We start from the raw sequence: 8,311 nt of genomic DNA, 5'->3' as shown, positions 1-8,311 counted from the left end.
CTCTCCCCGGCAGGGGGCGCCGGGGGGCAGGGGCGTTTGCGCCACCTGCGAAGGCACAGGGGCTGGGCTGCTGGGGGACCAGGCTAGGAGTTGGGGTGCAGAGTGCAAATTCCGTAGACCGGCTGGTGAACGACCTGGAGGGTGACGGGGTCCACGTCGCGGGCGGGATGGTCACGCTGTCACCAGACTCGCTGGACTCAGCCTTGCGCTGCGCGCTCCCTCCTGCCTCCGTCCTGGGCTGAGCGGAGGGCAGGGTGCGGAAAGCGGACGGCTGCTCGCATCTTACACCAGGGTCGCCCGACCAAGAGGAGGAGGAGCCGCTTCTCCCCCAGGGAGAAGGGGGGCCGAGGGGTTAACACGCTTCCTTCCTGTCGTCAGTTGGCTTCTAATGACCAGGACCAGGACGTTGGCTTTCCCTCCTGGAGCGCCTGCCCTGGGCTTTCCCGCCGCCTTCTCCCTGAACGGAGGAAGGAGGTAGTGGGGAGACTAATACTGCTTTTCCAAACTGCCTCTCACGCCCGATCGCTAGTCTGCCCCCGTTAGAATCCCAGGAGAAAGTTCCCGGCTCGCTTCGCTTCATTCGTTAGCAGGGCCGCTCCATTCAGTAATGAGCTCTCAGCGGCTCTTTCCAGGGGTTCTAAATCCTCTTACCCTGAGCCGCTTGAATGCTGTTTATATGTCACACGTGAGAGCTGGAAACTCCTGGAAGATCAGGTGAGAGGCTGAAGGTCCACCCCCAACCCCATCCAGTTAACACAGCGCTGTATGGGTAGCCTGAAAACCAGGCTGGGGGCGTCCATCAGCGCATGTGGTGGGGGCTCGGCTGTAATTCGTATATGTCTGCATCTTAACACTTTATTGCACGTTAGGAGTTCTCTTCTGATAACGAGAAGCTTACGATATAAACGTGCCCCGAAGTGCCAAGCAAGTGGTCTGGCCCAGAGATGGTAGGAAGAGCGCCAGGTTGTAATGTCTAACTCCAGCCCCAGGACCATGAGGTGGGAGGTAGCTTGTCACAAGTTATGGGGGTGCTAACTGGTTAGGTAGGCAGGTGTTCTGATTCAAAATAGTCTGATCAACTGAGAATTACCGTGCCTGTCACATACACCTCGACATTTTTAACAGCAATGACATCCTCATTCCTCTGCAGAATGCTTCTATATTTTCCAAAGGATTTTCCACATTTATGATTTTATTTGACACTCACAATAGTCCTTGAAGCTATGAGTCTGACTTGTTGGTTCAGTGAGGTGTTTTTCACCCCCTGCAAATCTTACCTAGACATGGGAGACCATAAACCACACAAATATTTAAATACAGCACTACACAAAATAAGTGTATTTTCACATAGTGATTCAGAGGGTACTTCAGATGTTTGCAAAACCTGAGAGTGGCTGTTACGTAGTCAGGAAAAAAACAACAACACACCTTAGATTCAAACCCAGGCTGTGAGCTTCCTAGGTGTGTGGACTTGGGCACGTTACCTTTAACTTTTCTGAAACTCAGTTTTCTCATTTGTGAAATGGGGAAACCTCCCTCATAAATATCTGTGAGTATTAAATGAGGTCATGCCTATAAAGCGTTTTTTATAGTGCCAGGGATATATTGAGTGCTCAGTAGACACTAACTATTGTTGTTGTTTTTTACATAAATCATTGCACAGAAATTTCAGTTTTAACTTTTAAGCTTTCCCTTTCTGGCTATATAAGAGTTTATTTCACAACTGTTGTTTGGGTTCCTAAAGAGACAAGCATATGAAAAATAAACCCACCCTAGAATTTATAAAGAGTGTATCACTTCCAGATTGACCCACAAAAGTGTTTAATCTTCATCTTGCAGGGAAGAGGCCATTTTCTAGCAGGTTGTGATTTTATTTGCTTACCAATTACTCTATTTTAATATCTTGCTATCTTTCCCCCCATCTTTACTCCTTTTGTTTTTCTACTGCTGCACTGTGGATGCTAATTCTGCAGATAATAGAGACCCATGTAGGGGATTAGCTATCAGCTTCATTAAATAGTTAGTAAGCCACACATGGGGACACACTGCCTTGCAGAGAAAGTAACTCAGGCTGTAGTTGATAAAAGCAAAACTGTCCATATACACAGTTGTGTGGCAGAAGATCGGGGCCAAGCCAACTTTGCTGCCTCCTTATTTTCAGCCCCTTACACTGAGCATAGATAAGAATGAGGTGTCAGAGAAGGTGCCCAGGCCAAGCTAACAGCCTGGGTTTGCCAGGGGAGGCAATCCCAAGGGTGGTCGGAGCATTTATGAACGAGGTGAGCTGCAGCAGGGACCTCTTGAAAACCTTTGCCTGGAAGCCTGGAACTTAAATGAATTGGCAGCTACTGACAGTGTGACATTCAGCATGGGACTTAAGGGGCTGGCTAGAGAGCAGAGCCAAGCAGAAGGAGATGTGACTGGCCATGTATGGATAACAGTCCCCTGAGGAGGTAAACACTCCTGTAAAAGACAAAGCCTGCATCTGCTCAGGCTGCAGCCTGCATGGGACATGTCAGAATGAGGCTGAGTGTAATAGGGACCTCCAGAGTCTTAGGTTTGCTCTCCTGACACCCTGACTTTCTCCCTCCCCATTTCCTTGTTACAAAACAGAAAGTTCATCCTCCTGGCACCAGCAGAGCCCAAAACTCGACACCTGAGAACTGCAGTGGAGAAATATTGTCTGTTTTGTAATGAATGGTGCCACCCAGGAGAACGGGAAGCTAATGCTCGAAGCCCAAACTCCCCGATGGCATGTAGGTTACAGATTATACAGGGCAAAGTCGTGAGGGGTTTGGGTCTTGCTGGGAGCTGATTGGTCAGAGGTGAGGTAAGGGTGGTGAATTATTTCTTCAGGTCTTGAGAACAGCTCTGAGGTCCTCTCCAGTGTCTCTCTGTCTGGTTTCTTAAACAAGTAGCCAGGGGGTTGTTTCATCTTAGGGCTCAGGAGCTGAAACACAACTTACATCAAGAAGTTTATCTTTAGCTGCCAGGGGTCTGGGACTGTGACCATTAGGCAGGTCTGGGCAACCTTCCTCTGCTGCCTTAGGGGATGTTGATTATCAGGGGGAAAGACTAGGTCTCTGAGGGATATAGACAGAAAGACAGAGATGATTTCTAGAGCTAGGATTTAAAACAAAATTTAATCAAAGTCATGAGGATCCTCGACGTCCCCCTCTCTGAAACACCGGATGAGCGGACTCGCCTCCTGCCTCTCCCATCAGAGTGTTACAAAGATTAATGATGTGGACCTCAGTGCTCCCCAGGGGAGGCTCTGTGTGATTATTTCTTTTCAGCATACCACTCTGCGAGGTTTTCCACACAGACCTGTCAGCTCCCCTGAAACAAACCAGAGAGTGGGTAGTTATACAATTTACCATGTCCAGGGCTTTCGGGCATGGACCGTGCCATGTGCTGGACTCCCTGGTGGCCCGGGTATTGTTAAGGACCACGGAGTGTTGTCTGTGGGCAGTGGGGTGGGGATGAGGAGATGGGCTGCAGAATACAGAGGCCAGCATACAAAGCCAACGTGAAAGGAAAAAAGAAAAGAAAAGCTGGGGCCATCGAGCAGAGAGTGTCCTTCTAAATAAAACCAGTGGCCTCTTCCACTCATTTTTTTTAACTTTTATTTATTTTTCAATTGAGGCCAGATTGACATATGACATATTAGTTTCAGGTGTACAGCATAATGAGTTGATTTCGTATATGTTGCGAAGTGATCACCACAATAAGTCCAGTTAACATCCACCATCACACAAAGTTGCAACTTTTTTCTTGTGATGACAAATTTAAAGATTTACTTAGCAATTTTCCAATAGATGATATTAACTATAGTCACTATTTGTATATTACATTCCCTTGATTTATTTATTTTATAACTGGACATTTATATCTTTGTATCATTCATCTTCACCCATTTTGCCCACTCATTTTTAAGAGACCCCAGCATCTCATTTGGAGACAATTAACATAGTATTACAAAAGAGAGATCAATAAAAAAAATAAGTTACTCTAGAGAGAAAAACACACACCACTAATTAGGGGCACAAATCATTTTGCTATTGCTTGTTTAAAAATGTCCTAATTAAAAGGATTTCTGGTGGCTGATAAAAATACATATTATTATACAGTATGTATATTTCTGTGCATATTAGACATATTATAGCATAGCACAAGATTGAATGAAGCAATTAAGGCAAAGGGGGAAAAATCAGGACTGGATAATAAAATGAAGCTACAGGATCATATAAGCAGAAAGTCCCGTGCTGTTTAAAGTTGATCACACTCAATTCTCAGGTTCTCAGAAGTCCATTCAGGATAATTACATGATCAGTTACAAGTTTCATGGTAGCCATAAAGCAGTGGTTCTCAACCTTCTGGCCCTTTAAATACAGTTCCTCACGTTGTGACCCAACCATAAAACTATTTTCGTTGCTACTTCATAACTGTAATGTTGCTACTGTTATGAATCGTAATGTAAATATCTGATATGCAGGATGGTCTTAGGCGACCCCTGTGAAAGGGTCGTTTAACCGCCAAAGGGGTCGCGACCCACAGGTTGAGAACCGCTGCCATAAAGGAAAAACCTATAAATTCCTTAAAAAAAAAAAATTACAGATTTTTCCTGTAGATCTCCCTGAAACGTTACAACAGCCATCTGCTGTCAGGTAAATGTCTTTCACAGAAACAAGACTCAACAAGCATGGGTTGAGTTCCTACTGAATTGTGAGTGATGTACGTACAACATAATTTCTCGACAATAAACAGGTTGCCTTGAATCCTTTCCTTCAGTTTCAGTTTTGATTGACAGACTTAGAGAATCAGGGCTACACCTTGAAAAGTGGTAAAGTGTGCCAATTTCCAAGCCATTGTGAGGAAATGCTTGAGGCAACAACAATCCAGCATGTTAATACAGTAAAAGGGCTTTAAAGCCCTGCTTTTGGGGTGTGTACATTATCTTTGCACTTACTCTACCTTAGTTTTAACTTGCAGTACATTGAAGCTATAGGTCTCTGGAATTTCCTCCCAAGACAGGAAGAAACATCTGATTCCTATGTGTATAACAAAATCACACCATTTTTGCCAAACGTAGAAATAAAAACAATTTTAAAAGGTGAGTTAGCCTTCTGTGTATACAGGCTGCTGACAGAAAATGTGCGAACCATACCAAAAAAGAGAACCTTCTTGTTACTTGGTTGAATGTCTCCAAAAAAAGTCAAGAAAAATTATTCTTGTGATTTTAGTATCATATTCTTAAAAGTTCTGATACTGAGTCCCTGTTTCGGGTTACTCCCGAACCAGGAGCTCCTTGAGACAATAGGTGTTGGCAGTCTCCTTGACCAGTGAGAACTGTAGGACCAAACCCTGGGTTTCTCCGAGAACTGGGTTCTAACACCACTCAATTCTGTAACTCCTTCTGGGACAAGTGGAGACAGCAGGACATGCGGTTGGGATGGCGCCATCTCTTGTGGTCCCCACAGCCTGAACAAGGGAGGGTAAGGGGCCAGCACGAGAGGCAGGGCTTCTGGCCCACACGACAAAGTCTCTGATAGAGAAAAGGGTGTTGGGATTCTCCCAGGATTTATGAGCTGGCTCCTTTGAGTGTGTCAACTCCAATCCCACAGCTTCTCTGCTTTCCTTGTGTAGAGCTAATTCTGTTCATATGCCTTATCTCCTTGAGGGTAAGAGTTCTTATATGACATTTAGTGAGAACTGAAAGATACTCAGCCCTGTAATATGGTATCAAGCCAGTGTGACAGGTAATAAGAATGTTGACTTTGAAAGTTTTCTGATCTGAATCATGATATCTTTTATGGTGAATAACTATATTACCCATGCTAGAAGAGCATGGGTACTTAGTATCCTGAAAAACAACTTTTTCCTCTGGATAGGAGGTTGACTTTACCTCCCTCCTTTAAAAAATGGGTTTTGAGAAATAGCGTTAGGAAGGTTTGAAATCCTGTTCTTCCACCTAAAACCTCGACGACCCTGAGCAAATTGCATAACCATCCTGGGACTCAGTTTATCCATAAAAAATATAGAAGCAATAATCTCCAAGTCAGGATCATTGAAAAGAGTAAATGAGAGCTATAACAGGCATGAAGTCGCATCGGAGATGATAAATGATAGCTAATATAATTTTAATTGCTTTTCTTCAGTAATGTGGATGTGATTATGTAATTATCCACCCTGTCTCATCTCATTTGCTTTGCCTAAGAGAGATATGTTGTGAAGTGGATGGCCAGCGTGGAGATGCCCTGTCACAGAACAGACTAAACTAAGCTGCTGGGTTGATATTAGTGTCGTTTCCACTGTGCTTTAATTAGACATTGGGGAGTGATTAAGGCTCTGGGTAAGTGAAATTAATAACAGTGGCTGGAGATTAGAATGTATATACTTCCCCGTGGAGAATAGCTGTGCTTCTGGGTACTGTGCTGTCTGACTTTCATATATTCTAAATGAAATCATGGTTTAAATGTAAAGGAGCTGGCTAGTGAAAACCCACCTGTGGTCAATTCTAGAGTGGAGCAAACACTCTCTTCAAAGCTATCCATTGGTAGAATTGTGTTATTCCTGGGCAGCAGAAGCGGGTCAGGTCTGGAAAATTTGCACCAGTGTGAAGGGCCTCTGCCTGAGGAGGCCACAATCTCCCAGCAGGGCAGTTATGTTTTAAGAAAACGTTTCAGTCCTGATAGGTTTAGCTCAGTGGTTAGAGCAGGGGTGGGCAAACTTTTTGACTCGAGGTCCACAATGGGTTCTTAAACTGGACCGGAGGGCCGGAACAAAAGCATGGATGGAGTGTTTGTGTGAACTAATATAAATTCAAAGTAAACATCATTACATAAAAGGGTACGGTTTTTTTTTTTTTTAGTTTTATTCATTTCAAACGGGCCGGATCCGGCCCTCGGGCCGTAGTTTGCCCACGGCTGGGTTAGAGCATCAACCCACAGACTGAAGGGTCACAGGTTCAATTCCCTGTCAAGGGCACATACCTGGTGGGGGCGTGGGGCACGTGCAGGAGGAAACCAGTCAAAGTGTCTCCCTCACATCAATGTTCTCTCTCTCTTCCCCCCCCCCTTCCTCCCTTTCACTCTCTCTGGAAATTAATAGAAAAAATATCCTCAGGTGAGGATTAAAAGTCAAACAAACAGAAGATATAAAGAACGTTCCAAGGCAATTGTGTAGCAACATCTTAGAGTTCAAGTTAAAGGTTGTTAGATTCTAATAGAACATGAGATGCATGAACTAAACTGGCACCTATTCATGATGTGATACCAAAAGAGCCACATTCCTGCAAACTTTCAACGGATCACGATAATTTTCCAAGAATTTAACACAAAGAATATTTCTTGAGCACTTGAGACAAAGCACAAAGCACTATCTCATTTAATCCTTACTACAGTCCTCTGTCACTATTATTATCTGCATTTTACAGATGAGGAAACTGAGGTAGAGATTGCAATTAATTCGCCTCAGATCCAGAGTTATGAGAAGCTGAGCAGGGTTTGAATTGGGGCATTTTGGACCGCCCAGGCCCATGCTCTCAACACTACACTAAGTATCTGGGCAGTTTTGTCCTAAGAGACAGACTGCATCCTGGAAATTTGTCCAGGGGTGTAACCAAGGAAGCCAAAGGACTGCCACCATAACCCATAACCCTACGGATCTATTATGGTTCATGCTCAGGTATAATCCTTCTTCTGCTGCTCTAGGCCAGCCCGTTTGCCATAAATTCTCACCTTTGTGTATCAGCTGACCCCTCTCTTTACAACAGAGCTGAGCTAGATGCACCAGACTGTCCTCATGGGGCAGACAGCCTGCTGATTTATGTGGGAATATGGCAGAGCTCTCGGAGCACAGAACTCTGGGAGCTCTGGCACGTTTGCAAACCATGCTTCCAGTTCTATTCCTGGACCTCGTACTGGTCTTTCTCAGACCTAGAACTCGCATAGAATGTAGAGATTAGGAAAGCTCTTGCGGGGTCGGGGAAAAGCATTTCTGTAGTCATTACAAAGAAATACCGAGGCAACGTGTTTTGAAAACTTCTGAGTCCGGCATAGTCCCATGCAATGTCCTCCCAACTGGACACTGATTCCTCTCAAAGATTCGGAACGAATAGAGGAGGGTAAGCAGTTGCATGGTCGGAAGAGTTTGGGATCTCCCCCGCCCCCAGCTCTCAGAGGCTGTGCTAGTCTGCAGGGGATGTTTAAGATCAGCATGGGTTTGCATTCCTCAGTTCTAATCTTTACCAACAAAGCAGAAGCCCCAAGGAATGCCAGATAAAATAAGCTGCCTTGGTTTAGGTTCCCTT

The sequence above is a fragment of the Myotis brandtii genome, unplaced genomic scaffold, assembly GCF_000412655.1.
Source record: "Myotis brandtii unplaced genomic scaffold, ASM41265v1 scaffold69, whole genome shotgun sequence".
In the NCBI taxonomy this organism is placed as follows: Eukaryota; Metazoa; Chordata; class Mammalia; order Chiroptera; family Vespertilionidae; genus Myotis; species Myotis brandtii.
This window is presented reverse-complemented; position numbering follows the sequence as displayed.